Source organism: Ailuropoda melanoleuca, chromosome 15 (genome assembly GCF_002007445.2).
Source record: "Ailuropoda melanoleuca isolate Jingjing chromosome 15, ASM200744v2, whole genome shotgun sequence".
NCBI lineage: Eukaryota > Metazoa > Chordata > Mammalia > Carnivora > Ursidae > Ailuropoda > Ailuropoda melanoleuca.
Genome location: NC_048232.1, coordinates 86,996,406 through 87,017,567, shown reverse-complemented (window position 1 = coordinate 87,017,567; position 21,162 = coordinate 86,996,406). Strand labels below are relative to the sequence as shown.

The 21,162-nt window shown below is 44.5% G+C and overlaps 1 pseudogene; it reads right to left on the bottom strand.

Annotated features, from left to right (window-relative positions):
* Positions 1 to 9,086: 9,086 nt before the first annotated feature.
* On the bottom strand, positions 9,087 to 20,483 carry LOC100474652 (annotated as a pseudogene).
* Between the last annotated feature and the right edge of the window lie 679 nt (positions 20,484 to 21,162).

Below are 21,162 nucleotides of genomic sequence, written 5' to 3'. Positions count from 1 at the left end.
GTTTCCCCCCCCCCGCCCAAACCAACTCTATAAAAAGAGAGGAAAGAAACGCCCGCGTCCGGCTACTGCGCAAGCGCGCCGGCGCCTTGGCGAGCCTTACCTCCCTCCGCGGGCGGTGGAACGTCACGCAGCGCAGGCGCTCAGCTACCAGGAAACCGTTGCCGGGAGGAGCGCGCCCGTCTCACGCATGCGCGCGCATGCGTGCACACACGCACCCGCGGCACTCCGCGGGGGAGCCGGCGCCTGCGGCGGGAGTTTACGCGCGGTGGTCACGTGTCGGCGGCCGGAAGTGTCTGAGGACCCGGTCCCGTGCGGGTCGCTGGTGCTGGGCGAAGCGGGTTTGCGAAGCGCTAGTGACGGCACGGTCAGCCAGTGAGCTTGGCCGGGGCTCGGGGTATTCCGTGCGAGGTGCTGAGAAGAGAGTGACGGTGGTCGGGAAACGTGAGTGACATTGGGATGCTCGCCGTCGCCATCCTGTCCCCGAGAGCTGCCCCCGCGCGACCCTGCCCTGATGGCGCGCGACGTCTCTAGCCGCCGAGGGCAGGGAGGCCTGGGACTGCGGAGCGCCGAGAACTGGCCTCGGTCGTGGAGGAGGAAAAAAGGACCCACTGGACATCCAGCTTGTATTTGCTTTCCGCAGTGGGCGCCCTAGAGACGGAGTAACGTGCTCAAAATCGCGCACTGGTTAGGGTCCACGGAGAGCAAGCAGGTCTGCAAACGCGCTATCACGCCGCGGAACCGATGCGTTTGTTCTCGTGCTTTTGTTGGGAAACTACACCGTAATGCCAGGTACTGACCGGTTCCGCTGTACGGAGCGATTCGGTGGTGTGCACCTGCGCTTGCCCAGTGGTTCGCGGGACTGTCACCCGTGGGCACTCGGGGAATCAGGCCCAGCAGGAACTAATTCGAAAACTTGTTTCAGAAAAGGAACATTCTTAGAGCGATGGTGGGGGGGGGTTTATGGTTCTTCAGGACTTGAAAATTTCAACGTTTGTGTATTCATGCATGTAGAAAACCAGTTTGCGTATAATCTCACGTATTTAGGAGCCCTCCTGAAAAGCCCATCCTTGGCCCACTGTGTTAAGCACTCCTTCTGCACCTGGATTGCACATGTAAGGGTTAAAAACAGGTGGCGCCCGCGTTGGACATTTAAAATAAAGCCAGGTTTATTGCCTGCTGTGATGGTGACTTTCCCTAAGACAAGAATCCAGAACGTAGATGTGGCCAGTTGTTCGGTTTTTATGCTGAGGATAGATAGGAAAAGAAGTATCCAGCCAGGGAACTGTATTAGTTGTTGTCTGTCCTTCCCGCTGTCCTTGGCAAGTGGGTGGAATAATGCGAACTCTATGTGTAACTAGTAACCATGTGTTATTGCATGATCTTTAATGGCACGGTCTTTAGTGTTTTTGTTTTTATTAATAAAAAAAGAACTTAGAGTACAGCCCATTCTGGATGATGCGTGACTTGCCAGAGTCATCCATTAGGTTAATGCCAGAGCCCAGGTCTCACTTCCAGCCCAGGGTCCCTTTCCACAACCACTGAATGCCTACTTTTGGGGACTCCACAGCTGTTTCATGCCGAGCCCCAAGTGGCCACTCATCTCTTCCATCTGCCCCAGGTCAGCTTTCCCATACTTCACAGTGGCTGTTGTAAAACTCTCGTCACTTAAACCTTACCAGCCACCTTCCTCTCTCTTCCACCTCCCAACCCCTAGTCTCACCTCTGGCTTCACCATCCTTGGTACATTATAGGCACCCAACTCCTCACCAGATGAACGAACCCTTCTTTTTCACTGAGAGAAAGAAATAGTATCCCGGATTTTCCTGAGCTTCCTTCTGACCAATAGCTTGTGAATCTCCATATTTGGTTCCGTGGGAAGCTCATTCATTCCAAAATGTTTCTAGTGCCTTCTTATAAATTGAGGTTAATTTTTTTTAACACCAAAGTATAAATTCTAGATTACTTTTTATATAATATTTGGATTGTTAACCATATAAGGGGCACAGATCAGTAAGTAGTGGTAGTTCTTTCACGTATATACAGTTGACCCTTGAACAACACGGGGTTGAACTGTGTGAGTCCACTTATATGTGGATTTTTTTCCCAATAAATACAGTATAGTATTGCAAATGTATTTTCCCTATGATTTTCTTAATATTGTCTTTTCTCTAGCTCATTCTATTTTAAGAGTACAGTGTATAATGCATGTAACGTACAAAACGTACGCTAATTGATTGTTTATGTTTGCAGGAAGACTCCCAATTGACAGTAGGCTATTAGTTAAGTTTTTGGGAAGTCAAAAGTTATACTTGGATTTTTGACTGGTGGGGTGGGCAGTGTCTGTGACCCTAACTCCCATGTTGTTCAAGGGTCAACTGTATTTATCATTGAAATGTGGCTAGTTAAAATCACAACTTCTGTTCTTGCAGTAATGCAACATTTATCTTGTGTGCCTAAGTGAAATAGTACATTTACTTCTTAATTACATAGTGTGGCATGAGGTGATTGATGCCTTTCTAGTGCAAATAAAAGATTTATGTGTACAATAGCACTGTAGCCGACTTGCCCATTATGTGGTGGAATTCAGTGCTTACTGAAATGACAGCTTTAAGCTGTCTGTAACTCAGGAGAATAGAGGCAGTTTGCATGCTGAGCTCTCTACGTCCATTGAATTTGGCTGTGTATTTAGTGAAGCTCTTTGTAAAATTTACGAAATAGTTCTCCAAAGGTGTGAGACAGTATTTCTGAAATCTACCTTTCAAAAATCCCTTTCACTTTGGTTAAACTCTGAGGATTTTTATGGTTCCAAGCTGGATCATTTTCTTCCTTATGTTCAGTAAGTCAATACCCAGAGACACTGGTTTACCTACTTTACCTAATTCAGAATGAGCTCATGGCAATGTCATCTTGCCCTTTTCCCCCTGCAGTTCCACCAGCTGACAGGAACCACCATTGGGTCAGCTTTGCCACTGTGATCAAGTCATAAATGTCTTGGATAATCAAAGCCTAGTTGAACTTGGTGAAGGAAATTGTAGGATAAAATCTGTTGAATTCCAGCTGCGTCCTGGCCTTTGGTTCAGGTAGCCTTGAACTTTGAGATTGGCATCATTCTCTATTAGGACTTCCCAAAAAGCACGGAAAAATGGGAAGCCTACAGGACCACTTGCTCCTAAAGTTAAGGAATTAAAATGGGAGAGGTTCTGCCATCAGCCCTGCAGTGAGGCTGCAGGTATGGACTAGGACTGCCAGAGGTCCCATCTCATAGAAGCCGCCACCTCCTTTGTGACTGGAGTGACCACTCTAAGTCTAGAGATGCACTTGGCGCTTTTCTCTTTATTGTGGGTCATTTGTTGAAGAGAATCTGTGCCCTGTCCTAGAGTATCTTTTATCTAAAGAAAAAGGAAAAAAAAGGTTGGTACAAAAGGGTAGGTAGCAGGCAGTGCCAAAAAGAATGTCGCATGCTGCTTTTCTCATCCAGTTCTCCAGTCCTCCATGCAGGTGGCTTGTAGTATTGATTAAATGACATCCAGGGTCAAGAGAAGGTAGGTACTACAGGCAGCAGAATGAATTTCAGGTCGTTATTACCAGACCACAGAGTATGGAATTCAAATTGTTGTGCCCCAAAACTCAGGAGTTCTTGGGAAGATACACATTTCCCCAGACTGGTCAGAGATCTGGAAATCCAGGGCACGATGCGTCTACAACAGGCACCCCCCAAGAGTCTCGTTTCCTCCCATGCTGCCTCCTGCCTGAGCTTGAACCTAGGGGAAAGTCCTCTTCCTGTAGTTGTTGGGAAGGCAGGGGTTATCCGAACTGAAAGAGGAAAGGGGGATGAATGAAATAATATAATATAGTAATGAAGAACATAAGCTCTGGAATTAATTGGAGTTTGAGTCTTGAACGTGCCACTTGCCAGCTGGATGGTCTTGGACAAGCTATTGAACTCTTTGAGCTCAGTTTCCTCATCTGTAAATTGAAGGTCAAAATAATACCTTCATTAGGTTGTAAGGATTAAATGAGAGCACGCGCGTACAGTGCACAGGAAGGGCTTAGTGAATGGACCGTTATTAAGACAATAGCCCCTGTTCTTAAGTTCCCTGGAACTTTTGCCCCTGCCCACCACAAACACCGTGAAAGGTTTTAAATTATTTTTTCTAATGGGATTCTCGTTTTAGAAGATTTTAGTTGTGAAATGATAATTCAGTTTCCCTTTACTAGTCAAAAACGTAACTAACGTTCAGAGGTTTTGGCTTCCACACTGTAACCAATATAATTGCACCGAGTTCTTGTAACTCCAGCTAAAAGCAAAGAACTATGATGTTTTCGTTGGAGTAGTTTTTTTTTTTTTTTAAGATTTTATTTATTTATTCGACAGAGATAGAGACAGCCAGCGAGAGAGGGAACACAAGCAGGGGGAGTGGGAGAGGAAGAAGCAGGCTCATAGCGGAGGAGCCTGATGTGGGGCTCGATCCCATAACGCCAGGATCACGCCCTGAGCCGAAGGCAGACGCTTAACCGCTGTGCCACCCAGGCGCCCCTCGTTGGAGTAGTTTTAGTGTTAGGTTTATGATTTCCTGTAGGCTTTTCAAATAACTGCCTAAGGGTCAGGGACTCCCTTTTCCCCCTTATAGATTCTAGACTAGACCTTTCTATCGACACGGGATCAACACATTTGGCTTCGTAACAAAAAATTAAATTATTAAACTGAGACTTGGCTGGATCCTGTCAATACTGAGTAATGCCTCACATATTTTGTCCTAGAGACTACTGCATTGGGCACTCCCAACATGTCACATCTTGTGTTTTTGTATTTTTCATATTTCAGACATCAGTGCAAAAGGATTAAAACATACCGCTCAATATTCTAGAGCTGTTACTTGTTTTCTCTTGAGGCTTTACAGTCACAGAAAGCATAGCAGTGTATAGTATGTTTGAAAACCTGCTCAAAATACTGTGAGTTACGTGAAGCAGCATATTGTATTGTTTTCCTGGGAACGCAATTAGCTGACAAGAAGTAAATACTGAGAGAAAACCATTGGGAGATGCCGCAGCCCAACGGTGGTAGAGGCAAAAATTGTGAGTTCCGAAGCGACAGGTCCCCGCGAGCAGAAGCCACAAAGGACGTGTTCACAGCTTGGAGGCTGAGTGGCCTCTGGACTTGGTGTGAGTGGAAAGGGGCCGGGCTGGCGCTGGAATGGCGAAGCGGTTAAGGTGCGTGGGTCTTTGAGATGAAGCCAGAGAGAGACTGCACAAGAACACATCCACCGTATCTTCAGAGAGACCCAACTTGTTCTGCCATTCCCCTGCACGTCTAAAGGGCTCACTGCGTGCAGGCTCTTCTCCAGATGCTACTGAGGAGAGTGTCTGGCCTGCCTTCGAGAACTCGTAGGAACGATGTGATGCAAACACGGTTTTTGTGAGAGTTGTCCTAAACCAGCCACAGTCTTCCTGCCGCTGGTCTGACTGAGCCTCCACGTCCCCCTGCTGGCCGCTTTACCCTTGGAGCCCCCATCTGCTTTTGTGTCTGGCCCTCTCTTATTCTTAGCCTCCTTCCTGCCTGTCCACCCCTTACCTGCCACCCCTGGTGCATACTTTTTCTCCAGGTCTGTGGCTTTAGGGGACTCTTGTTCAGGAAGAAGAGAGGGACAGGTGCACACGCATTTGGCAATGTACAAATGCCCATATGTGGTGTAACTGCCATGTGATCTCAGGTTGTGTTACTCGGAGTATAATGTTTAAAACGGGAGTAAGGAGGGCACGTATTGCATGGTGCACTGGGTGTTATACGCAACTAATGAATCATCGAACTTTACAAAAAACCAGGGATGTACTGTATGGTGACTAACATAATATAATAAAAAATATTATTATAAAAAAATAAATAAATGAAATAAATAAAACAGGAGGCGGTCTCTTCCTATTCTTAGTAGGCATGGGGAGAGGTTAAGAACGCAGCGCTCTGGGGGCGCCTGGGTGGCACAGCGGTTAAGTGTCTGCCTTCGGCTCAGGGCGTGATCCCGGCGTTCTGGGATGGAGCCCCACATCAGGCTCCTCTGCTGTGAGCCTGCTGCTTCCTCTCCCACTCCCCCTGCTTGTGTTCCCTCTTTCGCTGGCTGTCTCTATCTCTGTCAAATTAAATAAATAAAATCTTTAAAAAAAAAAAAAAAAAGAACGCAGCGCTCTGGAGACCGGCTGCCTACATTTCAATACCAGCTTTCATTTCCTTGCTCTGTGGCCTTGAGCAAGATACTTAATTTCCATGTCTGTTTCCTCCTTCCCAGAATGGGGAATAATAATGGTAATCGATCTAATGGGGTGATTGAGCTCACATTGGAATGACGATTGAAGTGCTGAGTGGAGCCTGGCGCATAAGCACTCAGTGAAAGTTCTTACAAGTGTCAGTTCTCAGGAGCCTTCTCTGAAGAAGCGCGCGGACACCATGAAGGCCAGAGGACTCAGGGATGCTCAGACGAGAGAAGAGAAAACTCAAGAGGACAGACAGATTTTTTTTCACAGATCCGAGGCACCTTTCATCGTGTGTTTATTATCTGTCCCAGTCTGTATGGCTCCAAAGTGAGGGACTTTGAAATGGTCCTAGAGGAAGTGAAGGAGGCGGTGGGGTAGAGTTGGGAGGGTAGAGTTCCATGATCACCCCAGAGTCCGAGTCCCAGTTCTGTCCTCACCATAGGTGACCTGCAGCAGTACTCACACCTTTTGAAGCTCAGTTTATTTATCTGTAAAATGGAAATCTTTGATTGAAAGAGGCAACAGGGATGGTTCTTGGTGGGACATGACATGGAGAACAAAGGCCAAAGAAAAGCATGAAACTTCCTTACAACTTACAGCCACTGGCAAGTCCTTGAGACAGGCAGTGACCTTCCTCTAAGAGCTCAGCTGCCTCAATGTTAATACTTTGCTAAGGGCAAAAGGCAGCTTTACCTTAACCCACCCCCCACTTTCGGGGTCCTGTCAGTCTACTTTAACATATAAAATTTCCTTTGGAAACTTCCTTTATCTCTATCCCCCACCAAGTTACATGTTAACAATCACCCCTAAGCATATGGCCCACCGATAAACATCTGAAGGGTCTCTTGACTAGGGTTTTATTAGTAATAAATGACCTTTTCCTAACAATAGCTAGCCCATCAGGTCCTGGAAACCTTGCTTCCAAATTCCTTAGGGACTTATGCTCCCCCTCACCCCCTCCAACTTGAAAGCGTACAATGGGTTACTCCTCATGACCCCAGTGCAACTCTTCCTGCCCACGGGTCCGGTCCCCGTGTGACCGCCTCTTTGCACCAAAGACGTCTCAGGAATTCTTTCTTGACTGTTTGCTCCTGAACCCCAACGTTTTCACATCGGGGCACAAGGGTACCACCGGTGTCGAGGATCTGGCCCTCAACTTGGCAGGTGTAAACTTCTGTTAGTAACTTGCCCATGATGATTTTGGTGACAGACTGCCACGAATGTATCTCTTTCAGTGCTGTAGTGGGTTGAATGGTGGCCCTGAAAAGATGTGCCCATGTCCTCTTTTCCAAACTAACATTTACAAATTCCTGGGATTAAGACTTACTATCTTTGGGTGGCCATTGTTCAACCTACTACGAGGGACCCAGGAGACAGAATATGTCCCCCTACTGGGTTTTTATTTCTTTCTCATCTATGTTTATATTTCTAATACATCCTATGGATTAATATTCAGAAATACAAAAGGAGATACAGATGATGTGCTATTTCTTTTTCTCGAAAGGGGTTATGTGGATATATAGCCTTTCTGATAATTCATTGAACTGTACCCTTATCATCTGTAAATTTTCTCTGTATATCAAACCTTTGATTTAAAAATTTTACCTGCTGTTATAAAATGTACATTATCATGAAGTAAACTTCCATTTTAAAAATCAAATTAGCTTTAGTTGCATATTATTTTTTACAAATATAGACATGTAAAAAGTTTATTTGACCCGCTGAAAATCATACATCTTTCCATCCCTGAATTTTCTCTTGCTATTTCCTCACCTGAATGTGTCCCTCACTTCTTTGCTTACTCCAAATTCCTCTCTGTCAAAGTCCATCTCACCTTCTCCTACCTTTCCTGAGTGCCCTAGCTTTTTTCTTAAAGATAGATTTATTTTAGAGAGAGGTGGGGGGGGCAGGCAGAGTGTAGAGGGAGAGAGAGAATCTCAAGCGGATTCCCTGCTGAGCACAGAGCCCGATGCAGGGCTTGGGGTCTTGATTCCACAACCCCAAGATCATGACCTGAGCGCAAATCAAGAGTCAGGCATCCAACCAGCTGAGCCCCCCAGGCACCCCGGGTGCTCCAGCTTTTGATCAGCCCTTGGTCAGAATCCCACAGCACTGTCAGTGTCACACTCCATGTCATCTTCATCTGTGGTGTGTTGGCATTGAGAGTGAGTGGGGGCGGTAAGAACGTATGAATGTAGGGTCTTCCATGTACATTTAAGATCCTAGAGCAGTGGTTTCCAACTTGGGGTCTTGTCCTCTCCAGAGGTCTTAAAGATGTGGTAATGGATTTAATCCATTTGAGAAAATCAGGGGCATTGCTGAGGTAAAATGAGTGAGACAGGGTCCCTGTTGGCAGGGATTCAGAATCTGGAGGGGGATGCAGTCACGTAACCACAGAATTGCAGTACGCTATACTAAGTGCTACGACAGAGACACAGGCCGTCTGTGCATGAGCACGCGCTTCACTCCTTACACTCCAGAACGTCTGTTTCTAGCACACAAACCCCCCCCACAATAAGTCGTCATAGGTTGACGTAAATGTCAAATTTCCCTCTCGGTTGAGACGTTATCAACTCAGTATGGTAGTTCTCGATGTAGCCTGCTGATCAGATCTGATTGACGCACTGTCTTTGATTTTTACAAATGAAGAATTTATAAGTTAATAAGTGTAGGTCGGCAGATGAAATCCTTCAAAACCTGGGAATCCACTGGGGGAAGGTGAACAAATGGCCTAAAAAGAATCAGTCCTCTAGCAGGTGACGTCTTAAACTCACTTGGGTTCTACCTGGCTAGTTGTTTGTTCTGAGCTGATGTGTCCCCCACCCTCCCAACCCCATCATTCATATGTTGACGTTGTAACCCCCGTAACTCAAAATGCGGCCACATTTGGACGTAGCATCTTTAAAGAGGTAATTAAGATGAGGTCATGAGGGTGGGCCCAAATCCAATATGAATGCCATCTTTACGAGAAGAGATTTGGACACAGATGCATATATAGAGGGATGACCACGTGAGGACAGAGGGAGAAGGCAGCCATCTGTAAGCCACAGAGAGAGGCCTCAGAGGAAACCAACCTTGCTGACACCTTGATTTCAGACTTCTCACCTCTAGAGTGAGAAAATACATTTCTGTTACCAAGATAGCCAGTCTGTAGTATTTTATTCTGAAAGCCCTAGTAAATGAATACGTTGACTGATACCTTCCTATGTTGAAATGTAGTTTATTTGGTCTTGGCACTCAGGGACCTTCACATCCTGTCCCCAGTGCATCTGTTCTGTCTCCTCTCCCAACGCTCCCTGTCATGCTTTCTGCACCCTCTGGCCTCTCAGTGTTCACCAACTATATCTGCCTTTTCAAGTCTCAGTCCTTGCTGGAGGTTCTCTCTTCCTGGGTTGCCATTTCTTCTCCTGGTCAGACCTCTTTGAAAACCTTGCTCAAGTGTGTGCTTTGTGGAGCCTTTCAGAACTCCCAGGCTGAATTAGAAGCACTGGTCATGTTGTATTCTCATGAGATGTCCCTTCTTACTAGATGATGAGCTCCTAAAGCCTAGGGCTTTGTCTGATCCATCTGCCTCTCTCTAGAGACAAACATGGTATAGAACTCTGCCATAACAAAACGGGTGGGGTGGCTTAAACAACAGACATGTATTTTCACTGTTTTGGAGGTGGAAAGTCCCAGATCAAGCTCTAACAGGGTCTGTTCCTGACCAGTAGATGGCTGCCTTCTCACTGAGTGCTCATGGCCTTTCCTCTGTGGGTGGTGTGTGCTGAGGGAGAAAAATTTAATTAATTAATTAATTAATTAATTAAAATCTTAAAAAAAATAAAGGTATCAAAGGTGGAAGCACTTTGGGAATGGTGGACTAAGGACCTCCAAAAATCAACTAACCTTCCAATTAAAAAACAGACCGAAGTACATGAAACCAAAAGTGACAGAATTGAAGAAAGAAGGAAACGATATCCCACTGTCAGTAATGGACAGCGCACCTTGGCAGGAGATCCCCAAGGAAACGGATGACTTAAACAGCACTCTAAGCCAGCTAAACCTAACAGGTGTCTTTAGACCACTTCACCCAACAGCAACAGAATACACATTCTTCTCAAGTGCACATGGCATATTCTCCAGGATAGACCATATGTTAGGTCATGAAGCCTCCTAAAGTTAAAACGATTGAAATCATACAAAGTATGTTCTCAAACTGCAATGGAATGAGATAAGAGATCAATAAAGGAAGGAAATCTGGGGAATTTAAAAATATGGGATTTAAACAGGACACTCATAAATAATGAATAGTCAAGGAAAATCACTAGAGAAACTAGGAAATGCATAGAGATGAAAGAAAATGAAGCCAATATGCCAGAACTTAAGGAAAGCAGCAAATGCCATGCATAGAATGAAATTTATATTAAAAGATCTCAAATCAATGAACAAAACTTCTACTCTTAAGAAATTTTTTAAAAAGTGGGAATAAATGAAATAAAAATATAATAAAGGTCAAGAAAAAACAAAAATCGATTTTTAAGAAAGATGAAATTAGGGGCGCCTGGGTGGCACAGCGGTTAAGCGTCTGCCTTCGGCTCGGCGTAATCCCAGTGTTGTGGGATCAAGCCCCACATCAGGCTCCTCCGCTATGAGCCTGCTTCTTCCTCTCCCACTCCCCCTGCTTGTGTTCCCTCTCTCGCTGGCTGTCTCTATCTCTGTCAAATAAATAAATAAAATCTTTTAAAAAAAAAAAAAGATGAAATTAACGAAATTTTAGGTACACTGACCAAGAAGAGAAGAGAGAACATTCAAACTGTTAAATGAGAAATAAAAGAGGAAACATCACAACAGACTTGAAGCAATAAAAACACTCTAAGGAATACTATGAATAATTATATGCTAAGGAATTATATAACCTAGATGAAATGGACGAATGTGTAGGTATATAAATGTTTATAATTGTTATAGCTTATTGTTTTAAACCTTTTATTAATATATAATGTCCTCCTTTGTCTTTTGTATCCTTTTTTGATTTAAAGTCTATTTTCTCTGATATTAGTAGAGCCACCCCTGCTTTCTTCTGGTTACTATTTGCATAGAATATCTTTTCCCACCCTCTCATTTTCAGGCTATTTGTGTGTTTGGATCTAAAGTGTCTCTCCTAGACAGCGTATAGTTGGATCATGCATTTTTATTCATTGTGCCAAACTCGGTCTTCTGATTGGAGTATTTATTTTGTTTACAGTTAAAGTAATTACTGATAAGAAGGACTTCAGTCATTTGGTATTTTCTGTACATCTTATAGCTTTTTTATCCCTCATTTCCATTACTACCTTCTTTTGTGTTTCGTTGATTTTTTTGTAGCAAAATGTTTAAATTCCTTTCTCATTTCCTTTTGTATATATTCTAGGGCTCTTTTCTTTGTGGTTACTATGGAGATTACATTTCACATCCTAAAGTTATAACACTCTAATTTGAATTTATACCAGCTTAACTTCAATAACATATAAAAGCTCTGCTGCTTTACAGCTCTGTCCTCACCCCTTTTGGTTGTTGATGTCCCTCAAATTATAACTTTATGCATTGTATGCCCAAACATAAATTAATAATTCTTGTAAATGCATTCATCTCTTAAATTATGTAGAAAAAAATTTGGAGTTATAAACCAAAGTTAAATAATACTAGCTTTTAGACTAATAATTCTTTTAAATGTATGTCTCAAATCATGGAGAAAATTTTTTAAAAATGCATTTACAAACCAGTGCTACAATACTAGCTTTTACACAATTGCCCACATATTTACCTTTATTGATATATTTATTTCTCCATACAGCTTTGAGTTACTGTCTTGTGTCCTTTTATTTCACCTCTCAGGACTCTCTTGAGCATTTCTCTCTCTCTTTTTTTTTTAAGATTTTATTTATTTATTGGACAGAGAGAGAGACAGCCAGTGAGAGAGGGAACACTAGCAGGGGGAGTGGGACAGGAAGAAGCAGGCTCCCAGCAGAACAGGGAGCCTGATGCGGGGCTCGATCCCAGAACCCTGGGATCACACCCTGAGCCGAAGGCAGATGCTTAATGACTGAGCCACCCAGGCGCCCCTCTCTTGAGCATTTCTTGCAGGGCAGGTCTAGTGGTAATGAACTCCATTGGATTATATTTATCTGGGAATGTCTAAATTTCTCCCTCACTTTTGAAGGATATAGGATTCTTGGTTGATGGAGTTATTTTTTTTCTTTTAGCATTTTGAATGTATTGGCCCCCTGTCTTATGGTCTCCAAAATTTCTGATAAGAAATCTGATAGTCTTATCAAGGATCCCTTGTATATGATGATTTGCTTCTCTCTTACGACTTTCAAGATTTGTTCTTTGTCTTTCACAAGTTTAATTATATTGTGTTGGTGTGGGTGTCTTTGAATTCATCTTACTTGAACTTCATTGAGCTGCTTGAATGTTTATATTCATGTCTTTCATCAGGTTTAGGAAGTTTCAGCTATTATTTCTTCAAGTATTCTCTCTGCTTCTTTCTCCTATTGTGGGACTCCCACAGTATACATGTTTGGCTCCTTGATGGTGTCCCACAGGTCTATTAGGCTCTGCTCATTTTTTTCAATCTCTTTTTCTTTCTATTGCTGAGATTTGATCATTCCACTGTCCTAGCTTCAAGTTCAGGGATGCTTTCTTCTGCTTGCTCAGATCTGTCTTTGAATCTTTTTAGTGAATTTTCCATTTCATGGATTTTTTTTAAAGATTTTTTTTTTAAGTGATCTCTACACCGAACATGGGGCTCGAACTCACAACTCCGAGATCAAGAGTCGAATGCTCCACTGACTGGGGCAACCAGGTGCCTTGTGAATTTTCCACTTAAGTTGTCATACTTTTCAGTTCCAAAATTTCTTTTTGGTTTCTTTCTAGGGTTACTGTTCCTTTATTCCTATTTCCATTTTGTTCCTACATCATTTCCTTGACTCTCTTCGCATCTTCATTCAGTTCTGAACAGCTTGAAGACAGTTGTCTTAGTCTTTGTCTGGTAGATCTATCAGGTCTTTTTTAGGGACAGTTTCCGTTTTGTTTTTTCCCTTTGAATGGGCCATACTTTCCTGCTTCTTTGCATGCCTTGTGGTTGTTGTTGAAAGCTGGACATTTGAATCTGATAATGTGGTAATGCTGGAAATCAAATTCTCCCTCTTTCCCAGGATTTGATGTTTTTTGTTATTTTTTTAATTGTAAGCTGTCTCTGTGCTGAAGATCAACCTAAGGTGTAAACTTAAGGTCTTCTTGGGTCTTTTCCAGGCCTTCCCTGAGCATGCATGGATCACTTTCTAATTTTTCCCTTATATGTAAGTGTTTTGGAATGTCCTAGTCTTTAATGTCTGGCTCCCAATAGGGGAAAAATGAGAAGAATGAAGGTGGGGGAGGAGAAAGGGGCACTGTCACTTTAGATCCCCATAAGTCACTTCAGCCTGAGGGGGACGGGCTTGCAACAGTGGAGGGAGGTGCAACAGCAATGGCTGCTCACTTCTGCCTGTACCTCTCAGCAGCAGCAGCAGGAGTCAGTGACCAGAGCTGAGATCACTAGTGTTTGGATTTGGAAAACAGGGTCCTTTTTTCCCTCCCTAGCTCTCACCAGCTGTGTCCAAGCTGGTGTAGGAAACAACTGTGTCAAGCCTCATTTATTAAGTCTTTCTCTTTTTGTAATACCAGCTTGCCACGTGTTGTGTTTCATATATGCACAAGTCTGTTTTAGCTCTCTGTATTTTGATTAACAGTATGTTATCTCATACCAGTAACTTAATTATAATGACTTTGCAGCAAGTCTTCATAACTAGCAAAGTAAGTCTCCCTGCATTATGTAAAGCATTCTTCCGAGATCAGACGAGATCGGGCGCATTCAGGGTGGTATGGCTGTAGACTCTGCAAAGCATTCTTGGTCATACTTGGCCCTTTGCACTTACATATACATTTTGGAATCAGTTTACAAGTCCTTCAAAAAGCCCTGTTGAGATTTTTGTGTGAAATTGCATTTAATATTAATATTTAATATTAGTTTGAGAATTCCCACCTCTAAAATATCAACTTTCCTCAACCATTTGTTGCTCAAAAGGTTTTATGATTTTACACATCTTTTGTTTGATTTCCTCCTAGATACCTTAAATACTTTGTAATTATTATAAAGTGGTACCTCTTTAAAAATTAGTTTCCAGCTATTTGTTGTGGGCGTATAGACAAATAATTAACTTTTGGATTTCATCTTATATCCTGCAATCTTATTGAACTCTATCCTAGCAAAGGCTTCTGTTTGATCCTCTTTGATTTTCAGTGTTGGAGCCTCTGCAGATAATGACTGTTTTGTTTCTTCATTTCCAGCATACAGTGTGTGTGTGTGTGTGTGTGTGTGTGTGTGAGTGTTTTGTCTCTAACAGCACTGGTCAAGATGGGGTGGAGTGGAACGGTGGAGGGGAAGTGTAAAAATATGATTACTCAGTCCTAAATTATAGTTGCTGAGTTCTTCTTTGACTCATGAATTATTTTGAAGTTTATTTTCAAAAATTGTAACTTATAGACATTTTTCGCTTATTTTTTGTCACTGATTTCTATTTTTATGATAGTGAATTAACGAATTGGTCTTTATTGGGTTTTTTTTGTATTTGTTGAGTCTTGCATTATAGCTTCATATATGATCAATGTTCATAAATGTTCAATAATGTCCTTGGAAAGATGGTGTATTCTCCCACTTTGATTGTGGATTTGTCAATCTCTCCTTATAATGCTGTCAATTTGGGGTTTATGTGTTTTGAGATTATGTTGTTAGGTTCAAAACAGGTTCAGAAATTTTGTACCTTTGTGAGAAAATGTTCCTTTTATCATAGCCTCTTATCTGTAATGATACTTTCCATCTTTTAGTTTTTTCTGATACTAAAATAACTGTACCGGCTTTCTTTTGGGTAATATTTGCCTAGTAAACCATCTTCCCCCCCCCAGTCTCAATCTCTCAGGTGCTTCAGCTTTGCTGTGTTTCTCGCGAATATCACACAGGTGCATTTTTCTTATTTCTACCTCATCTGTGATCTCTGTCTTTCAGTAGTAACTTTACTCCGTGTGCAGTTATAGTGACTGTAGATACGTAGGCATTCATTTCTGCCACCTACTTTTGTACTTCCTACTTTTTATGTTTTTTATTTATTTGATTTAAAAAAAACTCCTTTTTAAAAAAATATTTTATTTATTTATTTGAGAGAGAGAAAGAGAGAGAACACAAGTGGTGGGGAGGGGCAGAAGGAGAGGGAGAAGCAGACGCCCCGCCAAGGAGAGAGCCCGTCTTGGCACTCGATCCCAAGACCCTGGGATCACGACCTGAGCTGAAGGCAGACACTTAACTGACTGACCCACTCAGGTGCCCCCAAAATCTCTTCTTATCTTTAGTTGGATTGATTGAGCTTTCATTATATCCTTTCCTCCACTTCCACCCTACCTTAAAGTTTGAAGTTTTGTTCTCTTTCCATACTTAACATTCATTTTGACTCATCTGAAGTTAATTACTATCTCTCCTTTAGTCTTGAATAATACCAAAACCTTAAATGCTTTAATCCAAACACCCCTCCTATCTTTATTCCATTGTTGTCCTTTATTTCACTTCCATCTCGTTTTTATAGTCTTCAAATCACTTACTAGTGCTCTTGTTTTGTCTTGTTTTTAGAGAGAGAGTGTGTGCGAGCAGGGGGAGGGGCAGAAGGAGAAGTAGAGAGAGACTCTCGAGCAGGTTCCACGCTCAGCACAAAGCCTGACACAGGGCTTGACCTCATGACCTGAGCTGAAATCAAAAGACGAATGCCCGAGCAACTGAGCCACCCAGATGCCCCATGTGCTGTTGTCTTTAAACAGCACTGACTTAGATTTGCCACGTAGCTGCCAATTACTCTGTACAACAATTTTTCTTAAATTTCTCTCTTCCAAATGTTTTCTTTCTGAAATAAATCCCATCGTATTTCTTTCAGTGAAAATCTTTAGAGCGGTATTCTTTTAGTCTCTTAAAAAAACCACAAAACCCTCTTGTCTCCCTCATTGTATTGACATTTAGCTGGAAAGGGAATTCTAGATGGACACGTATTTTCTCTCAGCAGAAAAAGCCAGTTGTATCCTTTTACAGAGAGATGATGCTGGGCCACAGCCAGTTAGTGGAGGACCGGAGCTTGAATTACAACCCATGTGGCTCTAGAGCCTAGTTCTTAGCCAAATCCTTTGTATTTGGATTCACCAAATAATAAATCATTTGAACAATAACAAACTGTATCTGCATCATGACAACACACAGGCAGATCTTAAAATTAATTATCCAGTCTAGCTCAGCGAGTGTTTTTAGGAACTTCCCATATGCTAAGCATCGGCGGGGTACAAAAGGGTATGGTTCTTTGGTGGAGAGAAGTGCAGTCCCATTAGGGAAGCAGGAGGTGTCCAGTAGCGTTTATTCCATTTTGCTCTAGGATTCTGGCCAGTGTTCTGGGCCTCGTGATACTTGGGAATAGAAAACACATAAGACTCTTCTCTCCTTTTTTTCCCCTTTGGAAAATATTGATAGTGAGTGAAGTAAAGATGTCCGTTTTCATGGTAGAGAAGAGGTCGTATAAGCCAAGCTGGCCTTCATGTTGATAAGAAATGCCTTATTCCACCTGTAATCATAAACACTACTCCAGTAAAAGAGGGGCACTTTTCTCTCCTTGTCTCCTTGCTTGCATGATCAGCATCAGTTAAAATGTACCTCCTTAGACAGTCAAGGAGGAAAGAGAGAGAAAACCAACACACCACAGCATAGACAACTCCATCCAGCACCGCTGGGCTGAGATCGAGGTTTGGTGTCCCCCCCCATCAACCACTCCAATTACCTTAGCCCCTATCTCGACCCCTAGCTTGCTGGAATGAGGGTTCACCCAACCACGGAGCTTAGTAAGAAGAGAAAGTTGAATGGGAAGTTAAAAAGGTAGAGAGGGCTGCCTCTCCCTTTCCATCGTCTTAAATGGGGTCGACTAACACTGCAGTGTGTCCTTGCTGGCCGACACCAATCTAGGCCTCAGCCTCTCAAACCGCAGCTCATCAGACTGGGATACTCCCCTGCTGGGTCTGCTCCCTGGTGCCTTGCTCTAGTCATCTTCTCTTTAAAGGGGTTCCTTTCTCACTAGGGGAAAAAAATGTTCTGCCTCCAGAATTAGCATCAAGGGGTTTTGCTTGTTCTAGAAGCTGACTTGACGCTCCCTTCTCAAGCATGCTCCGTACACAGCGCACATACTGGTTGGCCAGGGCAGAGCCGCTGAGCCTCTGCTGGGTGTTCTGGCGGTAACTGGAGAATCGGGGCTTGTGGATCAGCACAGACAGGATGAAACTATTACCAGTTCAATGTTGCTTCCCCCTCCCCAGCATCTTTCCAATATTGTTCGGTGGTGACTTTGTGGAATTCTGAGCGCCTCTCCTTGAGTCCAGCCACAGTCCTGCTCTCTGTAGAATGCACCCTACTTCTTCATCGCTCCATCCTTTTCTTCCAGCTGCTTTGCCAGGTGCTGTGCCTTGGCTCGCGCCTCTTCCCTTGATACCCTCTCTCTCGAGGAATAGCTCCAGTTAACTGCTTATTGGCAAAAGGCCTCCCTTGGTCCAGCTCTTTGCCTTGGCTTTAGTCATTTCTAAATTCCGGACTCTTTCTTGGCTTGCTCCAATGCCAGCCCCTCAGCTACTCTTTTCACTTCTGTGTCAGACACTGAGGCACCAGAACAGCCAGAATACTGCTGAGCCTTCGAACCAGGTGGGGTGCTTTCCCTCATACAATCAATCACATTTCCCAGAAACCAGCTGCCCTTCACCATGGTGGTGTTCTCATGGTCATCTGCCTCAAAGGTGACCTGGCAGGTGCTGGCGGTTCCACCATGGCTCCTGCTTCTGCCCCACAGTAACCCAGCTTGCACCCGTGAGCACCTCAGGCCCCATGTGCACACACACGCCTGGAAGCGCCCAGATTCTTCCCTTGCACAGAGGGAGCGAGGCCACAACCCCCATGAGCCATCAATATCCCTGTGTATTGATTGACATATGCAGACAGGGTGGGGGTCACCCAGAACGCAGCCAGAGACAAGGGTGTGCACATATCTTCATAGTTTATTTTGAAAGTGAGGGATTCTAGAGACTGAGAGAGTGCAGCAGGAAAGGAGGAGAGGCGGTACAAGTGTGCATTCTCAAGTTAATCACTGGGTCTCTGTGTTACTCACTTCCAGTAGCTTCTACTCTCCAGCTACTCTTTCCATCTCTCCCACCCCAGCCCAAAGACAACTATCAGCATGGCCTGGGGTTTGGGGATACAGATCTAGTCTTACCAGAAACTGAGATTACTCCCATTTTTCTCCTTTCTTTTACATCCAAGACTATAATCATGATTCTTAGCATCTGACTCCTCGGGGCTGTGCTGGAGGTCCCCAAGACTACTCTCAGTTTCAACATTTGCTCGGAGGAGTCACAGAACTCAGAAAAGCGCTTATGATCATAGTCACAGTTTGTTACCATGAAAGGATACAGATTAAAATTGGCAAAGGTGGGGTGCCTGGGTGGCTCAGTTGGTCAGGTGGCCAACTCTTGATTTCAGCCCAGGTCATGACCTTGGGGCTTCTGGGATCGAGCCCCGCATTGGGCTCTGCACTCAATGGGGAGTCTGCTTGAGGATTCTCTTCTCTCCCTCTGCCCGTTCCCCACTCTCTAGAATAAATAAATAAATAAATCTTTTAAAAAACCGAAATCAGCAAAGGCGATATGTGTAGCAGACAGTCCAGAGAGACCAGGCATGGAGCTCCCAGTTGTCCTCTCTCAGTGGAGTCCTGCGGACAGTGCCTCACCCCCCCAGCAAGGATGGTGGAGGGAGGTGGGTGGATTTGATAGACATGTAATCTGATTTGAGGAGGTAGAATTGGTAAAATGTGAGGGTTGCAGGACAGAAAAGTCAAGGATGACCCCCAGTTTTCTGCTTATGCTGAAGGAGGGGGCCTGGGTCTGGGGAGGGGATGGAGACCATGAGTTCAGTTTTGGACGTACTGGATTGAAGTGCCTGCGATATATCCATATGGGTCTGCAGTTCACAGAGGAGGTTTGAGCTGGAAGTCATAGGTCATCCAAGGAGTAACTGAAGCCCTGGAGTGGATGAAATGCCTAGGGGTGGAATTCAGGGTGAGAAGGCACGTTCCTGAGATGCTCCAGTGGCACTCAGAATCCTTGGTAAGGCAGCCAGGGAGACTGAGGACAGCTTGGGATGCAGGCAGAAAGCTAGGAGAAGGTGTCTAGTGTTCTAAGAAGGGGCGTGGTTAGGGGTCTTGAATGCGCAGAAGGATTACCTTAGATGAAAATTATACAACATCAATTGGACCTAGCAAAATAATCGGTCACAGGAGACGTTTAAAAACCATTTTGGGGGCGCCTGGGTGGCACAGCGGTTAGGCGTATGCCTTCGGCTCAGGGCGTGATCCCTGCGTTATGGGATCGAGTCCCACATCAGGCTCCTCCGCTATGAGCCTGCTTCTTTCTCTCCCACTCTCCCTGCTGTGTTCCCTCTCTCGCTGGCTGTCTCTATCTCTGCCAAATAAATAAAAATCTTTTTAAAAAAAAAAGCCATTTTGGAAAAGGGTGCTTTGCAATGGACCGAGAGACGAGTAGCATAGAAGCTGCGGAAAGCTAGCACAGGCAACTTGACAGAGGTTTGGCCGAGAACAGATGTGTAGAGATTGGGGAAATAGCTGGAGGGGCAGTGCCCTGTGGAGGGGTTTTTTTGTTTGTTTGTTTGGTTGGTTGGTTTTATTCTTAAAAGTGGAGGAGCCCTGAACATGTTACCATGCATCAGGGAAGAATTGAAGGGGAGGCTGAAGATAAAGAAGGGAGAGTGTGAATAGAATGCAGTTCTTTGGAAAGTGGGGCTGGACCCCAGGGTACCAGGGGACACTTACCCCAGGAGAGAGGAGGGAGGGTGGGAAGATGCTCACAGGTGCGGGAGGAGTTCGAGTGGTACTACTCCCTTCCTCAGCGCCATGGAAGGGAGCCATGGGAGCCACCCTTTGTTAGTTCAACGCACCAATCTCTTGCTGACAACGGCTGACTTGGGCCCAATGCTGTGCTATGAGGTGTGATGCAAGCGGGAGTGGATCTAAGGCTCTCGTGGCCTAGGAGTGGGGCAGACAAACCACCATGACCAGCTCACCTTTGTGGAGCACGGACTCGGGGCCAGGTAGTCGTAGCATTTCGTTCCCACAGGAACCCCGGGGAGTGGGCAGCTGTGTGCTTCTATTTTAACAGAAGGGGGATGGAGGTGCAGGGAAATTGAATTACTGTCCGAGACTAAGGGAAATGGTGGGTGTGGGATGCAAGGCCAGGAAGATCACTCTGCAGGCTATGCTCCCCGTGACACCACCACGCCTGAGCTCCTGCTCGTAAACCGTGTCGGCAGGAAGATGCCTGGCTGAGATGCCGTGCGCCTGGCCGTCACCACTTTTCTGGGGCGGTCCTGGTTTAGTGTCATCTGCATCTTTTCAGCGAGGACGGTTCATTCACTTTGCTTCTGGCCTCTCTTCCACTGGCCTGCTCCTGCTTACCCCTTATAATCCAGCCTGTTACCCCCTCTGCCTTGCCTGCAAAGCTGGCCTCTCTGTTTCATCCTTCTTGGTTTTTAGTTATAGTTATTTTCTGCATCCCAAACTGGGGCACAAAGGATTTGTGTTAATTTAGGAATCTGTGTGGGATAGCTTAACCAAAGGCTCACAGAGGAGATGGTGTGAGAGTTTAATCTCCAGCCTGACCCTCTCCCCCAAACTCCAGTTGTGTATACAGCTTCGGCATTTGGGTGCCTAACAGGTGTCTCGAACTTCCCAGCTTGAAGCCCCGAAGCCTGATTGTCACCGTCAACTCTACGTCCCTTGTCTG